Source organism: Camelina sativa, chromosome 9, assembly GCF_000633955.1.
Source record: "Camelina sativa cultivar DH55 chromosome 9, Cs, whole genome shotgun sequence".
NCBI lineage: Eukaryota > Viridiplantae > Streptophyta > Magnoliopsida > Brassicales > Brassicaceae > Camelina > Camelina sativa.
The window spans coordinates 15,915,363-15,933,527 of NC_025693.1; the positions used below are offsets into that span (position 1 = coordinate 15,915,363).

Here is an 18,165-nt window from a genome sequence, read left to right on the forward strand (position 1 = left end):
TTGGCTCCTCATCAGACCTAATTCTGCATGCCATAATGTTGGCTCCTCATCGGGCGTAAGCCCGCAGGCCATAATATATAAGGAAAATCTAATACTCGTTTCTTGGGTTGCCACCCTACAGCGCGCCCCCGGATTGTCATCCGAAGTCGATATACCAACCATACTCCCAAGCCACAAAGTCTCAGAATATGGCAGTACTAGGAGAACCAAAGTCCCCCAAGAGTCCCGAGCAAACAATTCTGAACATGTCTGAGTCCTATCCCTATCCAAGTTTCCTTCCCTTGGCTCGCGTAAAACATCTCAATGTCCTACCAACCACATATCTCCTCACTGGAATACCTCATGACCACACAAGGATCATATACATGCCACAAGGGCTAAACCAATGTCCTAAACAGGACCGCCATCAAGGCCAAACAATCTGTCCTAAACAGGAACGTCGCAAGGACCAAACAATCTGTCCTAAACAGGACCGTCACTGAAACAAACCGACCAGTTTCTTTAAAAATAAATACAATATATAATTAAGCATCCCATACTACTTCATTAAACCAACCACACCACAATTCAACAATAAACCAACAACAACCAACATGCACAGCGGAAACATACCAACAATACAGAACCAACATAACATCAATGCAGTAACATTCCTAACCATTCTATCCAACAAACTAACATAACTCTATCCAAGGTTCCATTAATACAAACACTAAAAACCAACATCACAAAACCGAGACCCTAGATCATCCTCCTCCTCATTGCCATGATTCCACGCTACACATTCATTACCTGCACCACACACAACAATTGAGATGCGTGAGTATTACCAGAAATACTCAGTGAGGCGATCCTCCCATCTACAAGCTATACACACAAGCAAATTGAGAGTACAACCACAAATAAAACATAACAACCAGTCATTGCACAAGTCACCCAATAACACATTCACCACACCTACATATCATCACACAAAACAAGTCATACAACCCAATCGCTCAGATAAGCTCATGGTCACGAACTCACCTTATCAAGCTGATTCTAACAACAAATACAACCAGGAGAAATTCTCCTTGAGTCTGAAACAGTCCAGAAACGTCCTACAACAAGTAACACAACCAAAAACAACCTTGAAGCAAACTGGACAGAAATATCATAAAATAACAATCTTAAAGACGAAACCCTAAAATAAGAACCAACCGTTAACTATCAAATCCCTCCGGTGAAAAGCTAGTCCGAGATATCGCAAAGCTTTCCACAAAATCTCGTGCCGATCAGACACTAGAAGAGACCACGATCTCAGTTACAATCCCCGATGGTCCTAATTCGCGTCTGAGAAAACGTATCTCTTGAAACTGCCAATAACTCATCGAGTTTAAATCCAAATCCACTTCTGTAAAAAGGAGAATGACGATGAAAGGCTTGAAAATAAATATACCAAATTTCGTTACCTTTGACAACTATTTGATATATCAAAACTGTATCTTCCCAAACCCTAACGATTCTGCTCCTTCTCCTTTAATCTCCTTCACACCACAACAAGCTCTCTCCTCTTTCTCTATCTCTTTCTTCCTCTCAACACAAGAATTGAATAACAGCCACGACCAAATAGAGAGAAAAGGCGTCCATATCATTATAAATACATCACTTAGGGTTTCTCAAAACTGGTTACAAACCGGATGAATTTAAACCAAACCGGGCAATTTTATGATTTCACATAAATTGATCGGTTCTTCCACTTTTCTTTGGGACACGGGCGTTACAGTCACAAAGACAAACAATCTGTCCTAAACAGGACCGTCACAAAGACCAAACAATCTGTCCTAAACAGGACCATTACAAAGACCATCTGTCCCGAAGGACCGTCACAAAGACCATCTGTCCCGAAGGATCGCCTAAACAGGCACTCTGGCTAAACAGCCTGCCACAAAGGCCACACATCTGGCTAAACAGCCCGCCACAAAGGCCACACATCTGGCTAAACAGCCCGCCACAAAGGCCACACATCTGGCTAAACAGCCCACCACAAGGGCCACACAATATCTCAAAAGACTGCCACTCATGGGCACAATGACTCAAAAGTCCGCCACTAAGGCCACACAAGCCCCTCCGCCACTAAAATAGACAAACTCTAACTCACATAAAACTTTCCATATTTAGCACTTCCACCTTTGGAAAATTTCCACTTTTGGAAACTTCTAATTCAGAAAACTTTCCTCAAAAACCTTTGTACCCCGAGTACCACCTCATCTTGTTACTGAATCGCACAACAAATCACCCCAAGCGACCAAGTAAACAAGAGAGATGGGCTGGAATACTCCATTCTCGCTCCAGCGATGGATTACAGATGGGACCAGGCTAGACAAGCTTAAGTCGCGGCTTGCTTCTCATACCACTTCTTAAACCTTGCCTTCATCCTTGCCTTAGACTCCCAAGTCTGCTCCTCAACACCATCACAGTCCCAAAGGACTCTCATCAAAGGAATTTTCTTCTTCCAAAGTTCCTTGATCCTCCTCCCGAGAACCCTCACTGGTCTCGCCTCCACAGTCATGTTAGGCTGAAGATCTTCAGGAATTTTAGCCAACAACTGATCATGCTCACGGAGACACTTCCGCAACATAGAAACATGGAAAACCTTGTGGAACGCACGCATAACCTCAGACAACTCCAACCTATATGCTACCGGTCCCACCCGCTCAATCACTCTGAACGGACCCATAAACCTCGGACTCAACTTAGTCTCTGTCAGTGACCTGTTCGGACTCCACAATAAGGCCATCTTGAGGTACACTCCGTCTCCTACCTGAAACTACAGATCTATCTTCCTCTTATCAGCATAACACCTCTGCCTGTCCTGAGCCTCCTTCATATTCAGCTTGAGAACCCGAATCTTCTCTGAGGTCTCCTGAACAAAATCTGCTCCGAGCATGCTCCTCTCCCCCACATGAGTTCAGCATAACGGTGTACGGCATGGCTCCCATACAAAGCCTCATAAGGAGCCATCTTAATACTCGCCTGATAGCTGTTGTTGTAAGCAAACTCTACCGTGTTCAGGTGATTTGCCCAATGGCCACCCCAATCCAACACACACATCCTCAGAAAATCCCCCAGCGCCTGGATCGTCCTCTCTAACTGTCCATCGGTCTGGGGATGATAAGTTTTACTCATATGCACCTTTGTGCCCATCTCTGCCTGAAATGCCTTCTAGAACACTGAAGTGAACTTAGAATCCCTGTCAGACACAATGCTCGCTGGCACCCCATGCAATCTGACTATCTGCCTCACATACTGCTTAGCCAAGACCGCTGCTCCATCAGTCTTCTTAATGGCCAGAAAATGTGTTGACTTAGTCAACCGGTCCACAATGACCCATATAGCACCAAAAGTCCGAGACACTGGAAATCCTACCACAAAATCCATAGTGATCATATCCCACTTCCACTCAAGAATGGGAAGACTCTTCAGTAACCCACCAGGAACCTGATGCTCAACCTTCACTAGCTGACACACATCGCGCCTTGCGACCCAACTAGCTATATCCTTCTTCATCCCGACCTAGTGATAGTACCTCTTGAGATCCCGGTACATCTTAGTCGCTCCTGGATGAATAGAAAACCTGCTCGCATGAGCCTCTCTCAGGATATCCTGCCTCAGCTCCTCATCCTTGGGCACACAAACCCGACCGTGCACCAAGATAGTACCATTATATGAGACCTGATACTCTGAATCAACATCCTTAGAAACATTCACCAGCCCAAATCCTTCTCCTGAGCCAACCGCACCCTACTCAGAAGATCTGCTCTATCAACTGCTTCAAAACCCAACGGTTCCTGTGAAACAACACACAACCTCAAAGCACTGATCTCTCCCACCAGAGACTCCATCTCTTGTTCCTGAGCTGAAGCTACCCTCTTCCGACTCAGAGCATCTGCAACCGTGTTAGCCTTACCATGGTGATAAGCTATCTCCAAATCATAATCTGCCACAAGCTCTATCCACCGCCTCTGTCTCAAATGCAGCTCAGGCTGAGTGAATATGTACTTCAGACTCTTTTGATCTGTAAACACTTGTACCTTTGCACCATAAAGATAAGATCTCCAAATCTTCAGGGCAAAAACTACAACAGCCATCTCTAAATCATGAGTAGGATAGTTGCCCTCATGCTTCCGCAACTGCCACGAAGCATAGGGAATCAACTTCCCATGCTGCATCAACACACACCCCAAACCAACTCTAGATGCATCTGTATAAACCACATAGGGTTCTCCCTGCTTAGACAAAGCCAACACTAGCGTAGTAGTCAACATCTCCTTAAGGCTTTCAATGCCCTCCTCACACTCCTGTGACCACACAAAAGGGACAGCCTTCCCTGTCAACTTAGTCATAGGACGTGCTCTAAATGCAAAACCCTGCACAAACCTCTTGTAGTAACCTGTCAACCCATGGAAACTCCTGATCTCTGTAGCATTCTGCGATCTAGGCCAATCCCTGATAGCTTGAATCTTCTCCGTNCATCATACAACTCTACTGGACTGATAAGCAAATCCGCTGGCCACAACTCTCCTGTGATCTGAATATCAACTCCTCTAACTTGTCCAATAACTCTCAGGAACTTGCCTCTCACAACTCTGACAACTCTTGTACGCTCCCCGGGATCCCCTCTGATTCTCGCGCTANGCCAAAAACTGCACTTGCTCAACTTAGCAAACAACTTCTGCTTCCGTAGTTTCTCCAGAACTGCCCTCAAATGCACTCCATGTTCCTCAGGACTCTTAGAATATACCAGGATATCGTTGATGAAAATGATGACAGACACGTCCTGAAATNAAACATAAAATCTGAACCTACTGAAATTCACAAAGTTTAAGTACCAGAAATTATACCTGTGATCGCCCCGGCACTGGTTCCACTAGTCTCTAAAGTCGTGTAAGGGCGTGGCACCTGCTCAATCCGTGCCACCTGCTGACCTCCAGGCTGCACCTGCTGCAACGCTGCCACTGCTGCCGGCTGCAACTTGGGACACAAGGGCCTTATGTGCCCTGCCTCCCTGCAATGATAGCATACACGAACCCCTGCCGTCAGAGCACTCCTCTTGGGACAGCTAGCAAACTTGTGCTCCTTGCTCCCACATTTGAAGTAACTCGCACCACTCGACGTCTGCGTAGTCTCCCACCTTCTCTTGGTTCTATACATAGGCTTGCCGCCCCTGCTAGAACCTCCATGATGCTGAGCCTTACTAGGCTGAGCTGCTGGGGTAACCGTCACTGACTGTGCCCGGATATCCTCCTCAATCTCTACTGCAGGCTCAACCAGCTCTGCACGCGTAACATAACTACGTCCTCTACAATGGACCCTCAAGTTATCACAAAGAGCCCTCATGAACCTCCTGATCTGGGCCTCCTCATAGCCCGACCCCCATAACACAGAAGTTGACTGAACTCCAAGTCCAGCTCCCGCACTGACCGCATCTCCTGAGACAACTGAAGGAANAACACCGGCGCTCCCCACGGTGATACACTAGGACGTATGAATCCCTTACTCAACAAATCCTCTAGCTGCTTCTTCAGGTCTGCCATCTCTTCTGGAGCCATTCTGTAAGGAGCTTTGATAAAGGCGTCGTCCCTCNAAGACGAAGTCAGCCCAAGTCATCTCCCTCTGCACTCTCCTAGCAGCCATCTCCACCACACCTGAGCATCACCAACCAGATGATGAAGCCCTATGTCCACCCAAAACTCCTCAGGACATCTCAGAGTATGGAAGTTACGTTCCACACTCATCATCCACGCATCTGCAGTAGTAGGATCTGTACCACCCAAAAACCGCGCAGTCTCGATGNTATAGTAACCAGATAAGCCTCACGGCCCTTCTCGATCATCTTCCCAGCCTGAATGGCCGAGATCACGAGACTCCCTGAAGTCGATCCACNTCCTCCGCCACCACTTGTGGCACTACCTGAGCCTGAGCCGGTACCACTGCGGGCAACCGCTCCAACAACTGTGCTAGCATAGCTGAAAATTCAACACCAGGGACTCCGCCCGCTGGGACTCCTACACCCGGGACCCTATCATCACCGGCCACTGGAGCATCAACACCGCCCCCTCCGGCCACACTCATGGAATCCTCCTGGACACCCTGCGACTCGCCAACACCCTCAGCTGTCACACTCTGGTCCGCAGTCTCACTCACTGCTGGGCTTTTGCCCCTACCACGACCATGTCCGCGTCCACAACCACGTCCGTGTCCATGACCACGACCATCATCAGCACCATCTCTAGCCATCTGCACTACCATGAACAGAAGACTAAGCAAACAATTTCTATTATAACACAGAAACATAAACTCACCGTGGAATCACAAAGTAGGCTCGAAGAGGATGTTCTAGGACTCCATGCCACACACAATTGACTAACTCACATAATCAATCAACGCATGCAAATCCCAAACATCTACAGCACAAAGCCTAGTGAACCCAAACCTAGAACCGTAAGGGCTCTGATACCAAACTGAAAGGACCCAACTTTTTAAAAAAAAATTAATAAATAATAAATATAATATAATTAATAAACTACAACTAGTGGTCCCATACCCACTAAACTCCTAACCACAATCACATTCAACAGCAGAAATAACCAATACCAATATCAATAAATAACCAATATTATAACATAATCAATATCCAAATACCAAACAGCAAGAATCATAGAACCAACAACCTAACAATGTTTCAAATGACTCAAATCTAGCAACTTAGCAATGCCAGACAACATCCAAGCGAGTCCCTAGAACATCCTCCTCTTCATTGCCTTGATTCCACGATCACACTTTGCCTTTACCTGCACCACAAACACAAATTGCAATGCATGAGTATTTTATAAACACTTAGTAAGGCAATCCTCCCATCTACTGGGCTATACACACAAGCAATAGAGACATCTCTAACCGTCAAACAACAATCAACAATCAACAATAACAAATTAGGACTCTGCATCGACCAACACCAACATGCATCGACCGACACCGGATGGGGATGCATCGACCGACACAAGGTTGCATCGACCGAACACTTGCATCGATCGACACTCGCACTACACCGACCGATGCATTCTCGACATAATACGAAAACCCTAGGTTTTACGCGCCGTCCTCGCACTTGCATCGACCGACACACAAAGTGCATCGACCGATGCAATGCCGAGCATCGTGCTTTCCCCAAAGCTTTTCGCCGGATCTTCGTTCCTACATCCACAAAACTCGATCCCAAGCCACAAGAAAGCTTCCTAACATCCCAAGTAACAATCTAACAAGCCTAACAACAGATAACAAGCAAATCAGAGAGATCTCTAGCTTAGATAAGCCATGGTCATGCACCTACCTTTGCCAAGAAGATTCTTAACCTTAAACAAGCAAAAAAACGTTCCTAGGAAGCTCCTACAACGATCCCAGCTACAGATCTCTACAGGAACAGCCTCAAATCTCCAGAAATCACCAAGAACACTCAAGAACACTTAGGGAACTTTTCTCTCTTTTGTTTCCTCTCAAAAACGGCCAAATCCGTCGAATGAGACAAAAACACGACTTAAAGGTTTCCTAACCCAAAACGTAGCGTTACTTAAGTCAAAAAGCAGAAAACTGAACCTGCATCGACCGATGCACCATATGCATCGACCAATGTAATCCTCTAAACCGGGATTTCGGTTCGCGGATGTTACAATTGTGTTAAGGGTAAATTTCATAAAATAACAACTGTTCATGTTTTTTATTCATCTTTGGTCAAAGTCAAACACAACTTCCATAAAATAGTCACAAGGTAATTTTAGACCAAAATATCCATGTAACTAAACTAGATTATACAATAATTACTAGATTTTAACCCACGGTACACCGCGTGAATATAATTTTTGTTATTATATATATTTTATGTTGTATTTTATTTGTTAATATTGGATGTTTTGTAAATAGAAAAATAACTAAATTTTCCGGCAGTTTGTACGGCTAAATGTTTATATTAATTTTTTAACTCGTAATATATTTCATGACCAATTGTTTGGTATATTTAGTTTGTATTGTTTAGTGTTTAAGATTCTATTTTGATTTTTAATTACTATAACAAAAAAATAAAAGATCTAAATACATAATAAGTCATTTATACACTATAATTAAGTCACATTGTTCCTAATGATTTAATTATTTTACCCAATCTTAGTTAAATTAACTTAATTTTATATATTCTAATATTAATAGTGTTAAAAATTAATAAAATGAGGATTTAATCCGTGTTAGCACAAATTTAATGATATTTTATTAATTTCAATTTCTCCTCTTTATAACTCATCTACTATATAACCATATTATATAGTATTTTAAACTTTTTAATTTTACATATTTTACATATTTTAAAATTTTATTAAGTTTATATATATTAGTTATAATATTTAAATAAATGTGAATCGAAGTTCTTCTTATGTTAAGAATCAAAGCTCACAGGTGTTAGAAAACTAAATGGGAATCAAATTGTTGCTTTGTTTGTTTGCAAATGAGTCAGAGATAGAATATCTTCAAAATTCAATAGAAGGTGTGGTTAAATATATCACAGTTTCTGTTTCAATATTGATTTTGCTGTAATATTTTTTAGTTGGAATGGAATGTAAAATGTTTAGGAAACAAAATCTGAAGTAATGCTATTTTTGGAAATTTTTTAGGGATTAACTTTGTAAATAAGTTTTTAAATAAGTACAAATAAAAGGGTAGAAACCAAAATGTACTTCAAAAAAATATATATATATCTATATATATATATANATATATATATATATATATATATATATATATATATATATATATATATATATGGGTAGTTGGTTATTTAGTCAGCTACAAAAAAATATAAATAAAAAATATGACATATTAGATACTATAAATTTATTATTATTTCTTCATCCTCTTTTATTTTCACATTTTTTTTCTTTCTAGTGTTATAGCTATTTTTTATTTTTATACTTTTAATTACAATTCATTTTTCTCTATCTTTTAAGACCCATTTTCTTAACTGTTTTTTTTTAATTTAAATCGTACCGTTAAAAACGATTCGAGATTAACATTAACATGTGCATATGTGTTATGTGTACGTACATGGTAATAAATTATATGTGATATGTGTACGTACATGGTAATAAATTATATACTTTTATGTACGTAAATATTAAAATAATTTATATATTTATGTGTACGTACATGGAAATAATTTTTACGTACATGGTAATAATTTGTGTACAAGATTATATATATATATATATATATATATATATATATATATGAAAATACAAGGATGGAGTGTTTCTACCAAAAAAGAAAAACATATATAAGGAGGAAGTGTATATAATAGTACACAAGGTTGTACATGTACCCTACATCACTATACTAAATACATGTATACGATATACTCCACATTTTACACTAAACATATACCACTAAGCAGAGCCGGCCAGGACTACAAGCAGGGCAAGCTGGTGCTTGCGGCCGTCAGATAATATGTACTTATTAATCGGCCTCTTTTACAGAGAAGTTCTCTTGGTCTGTTGGTAAAAGTGGTTGGTTATTAATGTCTTGGACCAGGGTTTGAACCCCATCACCTCCATTTTTTTTAAATTCAAAAATTCGATTTTAAAAAAGTTTTTATAAAATTTAGGTCTACTTGGGCTTGCGGCCAATAAATGTCCAGCGCCGGCTCTGCCACTAAGTGCAATTTTACATTCTAAATTCAGATTTTATGTCAAACTTTTCTATCTTACATACATTTTTTCTCTTTCATTCTTACACTTACGATTACAAATTACAATTACATTTTCACATAGATTTCAACACTTAGGATCAGTTCCTTCTTTGGCTGACATCTCCTTCTAATGAACCAAAAATAACCCCCTTGAAGCTTATTGCGGCTCAAACAACGGTTTATACAATTTGGCATGAGAGAAATGCTTGCATTTTCACCGACAATCATACCCCAGTTGTAGGTTTGTTTCAATATCGTGATAGGAGTATTCGTAATACTTGCCTAGGTAGAAATCATATTCTGACGCTTCATGACTTTCTATTGCTATGGTTATGATCTTCTTCTGCATAATCATACTTTTTGTATATGATGGTTCTTTTACCGGGTTTGTTCATCTTGGAGTTTGTTATCGTTCTGGCACCTTATTTATAATCTACGTAACTGGAAACAATGCCATATAATACCATAAATTACGTACATACATACACGAGTTCAATGTACATTGAGATCGTGTGCGTACACGAGTTCAATATACATTGAGATCATGTGCGTACACGAGTTCAATATACATTCAAATCGTGTGCGTGCACGAGTGATTATGTACGTGAGAGATGCACCATCACATCCTCTTTCATTTTCAAAATTAAAAATAGTAGATATTTAAAATCGTAGATATTTTGCTTTAATAATTTATGTTTAAACAAACTAGAAATGTTATAAAGGTTATCCAATATTTAATACTTTATGTACGTTATTCTCGTGTTATCATATACAACTCTTGTAAAACTAAAATATATGTAATGTGTATATAATTACTAAAATATAAGTTTTATGTTGGTTGTGAACATGTAAATACTACAAGGACCTGTAAACATACATTTATAAATTATACAAATATCAACATATATTCAAGACAAGAAGAATGTTTTCTTCTTGTAGAAGATAATGGTCTAAAGAAGAATCCAACCGACAACCTTTAGATTGTACAACAACATTATCCTCTGATATCAGGTTTATATTTATAAATTTTGTAAGGTATATCTTTGAAATTTTAGTCAAATCAACCAAATGTTTCTAATGTACAACTATATATTGTGTACACCACTTCTACAATAGTACATAATCTAATAGACGTACATATCATCAATATTACGTACACCATAAATTGCATACACATACATAGAAGAAATTTAATGAAGAACTTTTTGTAATTTTGCAATCATTTTCGACCTGAATCTTCTCTTCTGCAACCTTAAAATTTTGCAGCCACCATTCACAGTTTTCTTATAATCTTTTGTGTTTGTACATTATAATATTTTTTACACATAAATTTTGTAAATCTAACATATATAAATATATTTTAAATTCAAAAAATTTAAAATCATAAGTTTTTTTTTTAAAGATTGATTTGAGTTCTTCAAGATCTTTACTTTCAAAAATTTCCTTTGTAAACTCTTTCCTTTCGGTTTGGGCAACCAATCTTGGAGTTTTATTTGAATTTAATTTATGTTTGGTTGAAAAAAAAAAGATTGATTTAAGTTGATTACATTGAAAATTTCTAAACATGAATGAATTATAATCTTTTGATCATAACCTTACTCGTCATAAATAAGATGTAGTTATTTTTTCCCATAAAAAAGAAGAACAATAGTTTTCTCACCACAAATCATCTCTACTTCTTCTTCGTTTCTTCTCTTTTCAATTTTTTTTTATTTTTATTTATTTCTATATTAGTAAAATTAATTAGTTTAAGTAAAAATCTGTTACATTTGGTGGAAGAGAAACCAAACTAAAATAGTTTGGTTACAGGGCATTATTGTCTAAAAAATACTATTTGGCTATTCTGTGAAAAGTGAAAATAACTTTGTCAAACCATGAAAGAAAAAACAAAAATTGGTGTGGTTTGTGAAATTTTCTTTTGTGTTAATCCGCTAACTTTTAGTAATTAAAATATCAATATATCATACATAAAACTAATAATCCAAATCAACATGGAGAAGATGAGCCACGAAACGTAAAATTGACAAACCCTCCACATAAAATAAAAAACGACTGTTGTAGCCACATCAAAGAATTAGTAATGTTTTATCTCTTGTATACTTGGGTATAAAAATAAAAGGAAACAAAAACAATTGCACCTAGGTAAACGCCCAAAAATATACGATCAGACTCCGCAACAATCCTTTCTCGATGGGGGCATCCTCCTTTCTTCCATTGTGCTCCACATATGTAGCAAAATTTGTAGCCACATCTATGTATCCATCAACCATAAACAGTACAATAATGATATAATTAGGTGAAAACATAAACAGATTCTAAAATGAATAATAATAGCTAGAGAATATGTGATCATCATGATGATACCTGCAGGTTATTCTGATGCATGTTGAGATAAGCTTGAAGCACAAGCAAGTCTAAAGAGATTTGGAAATAAGAGTTTAGGAAGTTATGAGAAATAAGGAAACTATATTCTTAGAGAGATTAGGAAAATTGTGTTGAGAGTTCCTTATAAATAGAGTTGTCAAGGTGTGACTTCCTATTGTGATGAATTGAGAGATTGTGAGAACTTTAGGTTTTTGAGATATTTTTCCTAAAGAAATAAAGGTGATTTGTTTGAGATTGTGTTTAGCTTTGTTCTTGATTTCTAGATTTGGTATCAGAGTGTTACGACATCCTTGGGAGCGATGTCCGAAGGTGCTATCATTGCTTCTAAGCCAAAGGAAGGAACCGGTTCTACGTCCATTCAATGTCCTATGCTCAATTCAGCAAACTACACGGTATGGGCGTTAAAGATGAAGATTGCACTAAAGGTTCATAAGGTTTGGAAAGCTATCGAACCTGGAACAGAAGCAGCAGACAAAGACAAGAATAATATGGCCATGGCTCTTTTGTTCAAGTCCATCCCTGAGTGTCTTGTTCTGCAGATCGGTGATTTAGACACAGCGAAAAAGATTTGGGATGCCATCAAATCAAGACATGTGGGAGCTGAACGTGTGAAGGAAGCACGTCTTCAGACACTTATGGCCGAGTTCGAACGACTTCAGATGAAAGATTCAGAGAGAATCGATTAGCTTGCAGGCAAGTTGTCGGAGATTGCTTCTAAATCCGCCTCTCTTGGAGTATCTATTGAGGAAACCAAGTTGGTTAAGAAGTTTCTTAATTGTCTTCCTCATAAGAAGTTCATCCATATAGTGGCTTCCTTAGAACAGGTGTTAGACCTAAACACCACCTATTTTGAAGACATTATAGGGCGACTCAAAACATATGAGGAGAGAATTTCTGTTGGTACAGTCGAAGCACAAGAAGATCAATCTAAATTGATGTATGCGAACATGGAAACACCAAAGTATACTAATACAGAGACACAGAACAGCCGAGAGTTTACAAACGATTATCGAGGAAGAGGACGCGGAGGTCGATTCCCTAGAGGCCGAGGAAGAGGACGTGGTTATGGACAAAGAGATGCTTCTCACATCACTTGTTTCAGATGCGACAAACAAGGACACTTTGCCTTTGATTTTCCTGACCGCTTACTAAAACTCCAAGAAGCTCAAGTCCTAGATACTACTAATACGCAGGAGGCTGATGAACTTATGATGCATGAGGTTGTATTCCTTAATGAAAAACGGTGCATTCCAAGTAAGTTTGAAACCAACACAAGAGAGGATAATATATGGTATCTTGACAATGGTGCCAGTAACCACATGACTGGTGATAAAAGATACTTCGAGAAGATGGATGAGTCTGTTACCGGGAAGGTAAGGTTTGGAGATGATTCAAGGGTTGATATAAAGGGAAAAGGTTCAATCTCACTTGTTGATATGAATGGAGAGCTACGAGTCATGACAGATGTTTATTACATACCAGACTTAAAGAGTAACATTATTAGTTTGGGACAAGCGACATAAGCAGGTTGTGACATAAGGTTAAGAGGAGGATTTTTAACAATGAGATATGCTCAAGGAAAACTACTCGCTAAAGCTCCAAGATCGAAGAACAGACTTTACAAGATTTGTATAGATTTTCACGACAATGCTTATTTGAACTTGTCTTTCATAAGTGAATCTAGTCGCTGGCACGCTCGTTTTGGTCATATAAATGTCGAAACCATCAAGTCTATGAAGCAGAGAGAACTTGTTCAAGGTCTTCCCCACGTAGTGTTCGAAAAAGAAATCTGCAGGTCCTGTCTACTTGGAAAACAGACAAGACAGATATTCCCACAAGCCACCACATATAGAGCATCTTCACCTCTAGAACTGATCTACGGAGATCTGTGTGGACCTATAACGCCAAGTACAGCTGCGGGAAATAGATTCATTTTCGTTCTCATTGATGATCATTCGCGTTATATGTGGACTACATTGTTGAAAGAAAAGAGTTATGCATTGGAGAAGTTTAAAACCTTTAAACTTCGTGTTGAGAAAGTATCAGGAGCTCGGATCAAGACTTTTAGGACAGACAGAGGAGGTGAGTTTGTTTCACAAGAATTTAATGAGTACTATGAAAGCTATGGGATTCAGAGACATCTTACTGCCCCATATACACCACAACAGAATGGTGTTGTTGAAAGAAGGAACAGAACAATGATGGAGATGACAAGAAGTATTCTTAAACATATGAAGGTTCCAAATTATATGTGGGGAGAAGCCGTGAGACACACCACATATCTTCTTAATAGAATAACTACAAGGGCATTGACAGATAAAACACCATACGAAGTCTACAAGAAGCAGAAACCCTGTATCGATCATCTACGAATATTTGGGTGTATAGGTTATGCAAAAGTTGATCAACATTTGCTAAAGAAGCTAGACGATCGATCTCGGTTGTTAGTTCACTTGGGGATAGAACTAGGTTCTAAGGCATATAGACTATATGATCCACAAAATAGAAGAGTTGTGGTAAGCCGTGATGTGATTTTTGATGAGAGTAAAGGCTGGAATTGGAGGCAAAATGACACAACGAGAGACGGTGATGGAAGCTTTAATATTACTCTTGGTGAGTTTGGGAATCATGGCTTAACGTTTCAGCAAGAAAGTGTGAGTAATGAACCAGAATTGAACAACAACACTGACGGTGGAGAAAGAGAAGAAACAGAGAGTAATGGACACACACCTGAAATCATTGAGCACGAGATTGCAGAAAACAGTGAGAGTGCAAAAAACAGAGAGACTGCAGAAAACAGAGTAGAAGTTCGTAGAAGTCAAAGACAGAGTAATACGCCTAAATACCTCATGGACTATGTTCTACTCGCTGAAGAAGAAGGAGAACGCTTCTGTTGTGTCTTAATAATGAGCCAAGAAGTTTTATGGAAGCAAGAAGATCGGATAAGTGGATTAGTGCTTGCACTGAAGAAATTAGTTCAATCGAAAGGCTAAATACTTGGGATCTAGTTGACCTACCTCTTGGTGTGAAGCCAATTGGACTTAAATGGGTTTTTAAACTGAAAAGAAACTCCGATGGCAGCATTAACAAGTACAAAGCCCGACTTGTTGCTAAGGGATACGTGCAACAATACAGAATTTATTTCGAAGAAGTCTTTGCTCCTGTTGCACGCATTGAAACCATAAGGCTTCTCATTAACATCGCAGCATCAAACGGGTGGGAGATTCATCATTTAGATGTTAAGACAGCGTTTCTACACGGAGAACTAAATGAGATAGTTTTTGTCACATAACCAGAGGGCTTCGAGAAGAAAGGGTGTGAGGACAAGGTTTATAGGTTGAATAAAGCATTGTACGGTCTGCGACAAGCTCCAAGGGCATGGAACAACAAATTGAATCGGATTCTTGAGGAGCTGCAGTTTAAAAAGTGCTCCAAGGAACCAACTGTCTATCGCAAAACAGAGAGAGGACCAGTCTTGGTTATTGCTGTTTATGTAGATGACTTATTTGTCACAGGGACAGATAAGCAAATCATTTACAAATTTAAGGAGGAGATGGCTGAAAAATTTGAAATGAGTGACCTAGGCTTGTTGACTTACTATCTTGGAATAGAGGTTATTCAACATGAGTCTGGAATTGTTCTAAGCCAACGGAGATATGCTCAAAAAATATTAGAAGAACAAGAATGGTGGACTGCAATCTTGAGTATATACCTATGGAGTTTGGACTCACGTTGTCAAAGGCAGAGGATGAAAAGGAGATTAACACCACTGATTTTCGGAAAAAAATTGGTTGTCTTCGGTATTTAACTCACACAAGACCAGATTTATCTTACTGTGTGGGTGTCTTGAGCAGGTATATACACAGTCCCAGGGTCTCACATGGTGCGGCAATAAGACAGTGTTTAAGGTATCTTAAAGGAACAACAAACCTTGGCTTAGTGTTTAGAAGAAGCTCGAGAATACCAAGGCTTATTGGATATAGTGATAGTAGCCTTAGCATTGATCCAGATGATGGGAGAAGTACAATAGGTCACATTTTCTACCTAGGAGAAGGTCCTATTTCATGGTGCTCACAAAAGCAAGATGTTGTGGCTATGTCATCGTGTGAAGCTGAAATTATGGCCGGAACTGAGGCGACCAAAAAAGCAATTTGGTTGCAAGATTTACTTAGTGAGATTACAGGAGTCGAAGCTGAGAGAGCCATTATTCGTATTGATAACAAGTCTGCAATAGCTCTCACAAAAAATCCTGTCTTCCATGGGAGAAGCAACCACATTCAAAGGCGGTTCCATTTCATTAGAGAGTGTGTGGAGACTGAACTAGTTGAAGTTGAGCATGTACCGGGGATAGAACAAAAGGCGGATATTCTCACTAAGGCGTTGGGAAAAATGAAGTTCAAAGAGATGAGAGAGTTCATTGGAGTTAAAGACTTAGAGAAGTGTTTCAAGCTTAAGGAGGAGAATGTTGAGATAAGCTTGAAGCACAAGCAAGTCTAAAGAGATTTGGAAATAAGAGTTTAGGAAGTTATGAGAAATAAAGAAACTATATTCCTAGAGAGATTAGGAAAATTGTATTGAGAGTTCCTTATAAATAGAGTTGTCAAGGTGTGACTTCCTATTGTGATGAATTGAGAGATTGTGAGAACTTTAGGTTTTTGAGATATTTTTCCTAAATAAATAAAGGTGATTTGTTTGAGATTGTGTTTAGCTTTGTTCTTGATTTCTAGAATGCAACCATGAGAAAATTCAATCATGTGGTTGCAATTTCCACATTGACGCCACATATTCTGATTTGCTAGAGCTTTGAGCTTTATATCATCTTCTGTAGGATTTGGACCCAATCTCTTGTAATCGTCGCACAACAAGTTACTATGCCACGCGACTTTGCAGTTGACGCAAAAGGGTTCACCGCATTCAAAACAGCATCTTATAGTTTCATCTCCCGTTTTCGACATTAAAGTTTGGTCAATAAACTCTGTCTGCCACAGGAACCTGTTCCTCTTTGTTCATTCGTTCCCACATCTCTCTTAGTTTAGGCATCAAAAGATTTGCACAGCTTGTAAGAGTTAGATTAGACTTGCATTGATAATTTGGACACCTTGGTACACTTCCCTCGAGTAGCCTCACTTCTATATGTCGTTTCATGCATTCCACACAGAATTCATCATGACCGCATAAAGCAACAGAAAACATATGCTCAGCTTCAAAATCATTGTAACAGATACAACAAGTCTTCTTCTGAAGAGGAGGCATATTACGTATGCTGATTTCAGAAACTACTGTTTCCATTGTAAGCTTATAAGCAAACTTAGCTTGATTTCTAGTCATTAGAACAGGGATGCTAGACGTCATTTGTTGTCTGATACATTTCACATCATCCAAAAGAATGGCAATGTTATCTTGCTCAGGCTTCGATATCCCCAAGACCTACATACATTCAAGGAACGATATACATGTAATGAAACAATAACACGTTGTGTTATTGAAATTAATATATAGTATGACAAAAAAAATATAAGTCACAGTCTATTGTCTCTTTAAAATATATAATCGAATCTTAAGAATAAAGAACTTTGATCAAAGATCTGTACACGTTAGCTTCCAAGACAAGTAAAGTAAAGATCACCTATTTCATTAAGCATCTGAACCTTATTAGTCAAAGGAAAACTTACCAATTCGAAAATATGATCATGATCACAGTAGAATGATATATGATTGATCCCCAAACCCAAAGCTTCGGTTAGCCCTCGCTTCAACGCAGTAAGCTCAGCCTCCAAAACTGTTACGGCGGAGTCATGATGACGTGAACCCTTGTTATGAAACAAGAGATTATCTTCTTGGCCGCAAATTGCAACTCCGAATCTTGTCGTTTCCTCGCTCACCAAACCCTTGAAGTAAAGCCTGTGCATGTGGAACTGTGAGGGTTTTAGGTCATCCATAGATACAGTATGTTGCAAAATGTCTATGAAGATTCTTCCCATATATATAGAGGCCAATATTTTAGGGTTGTA

At 39.1% G+C, this 18,165-nt stretch overlaps 1 pseudogene; it reads right to left on the reverse strand.

The window, feature by feature from the left end:
* Positions 1,042-18,093, reverse strand: LOC104715331 (annotated as a pseudogene).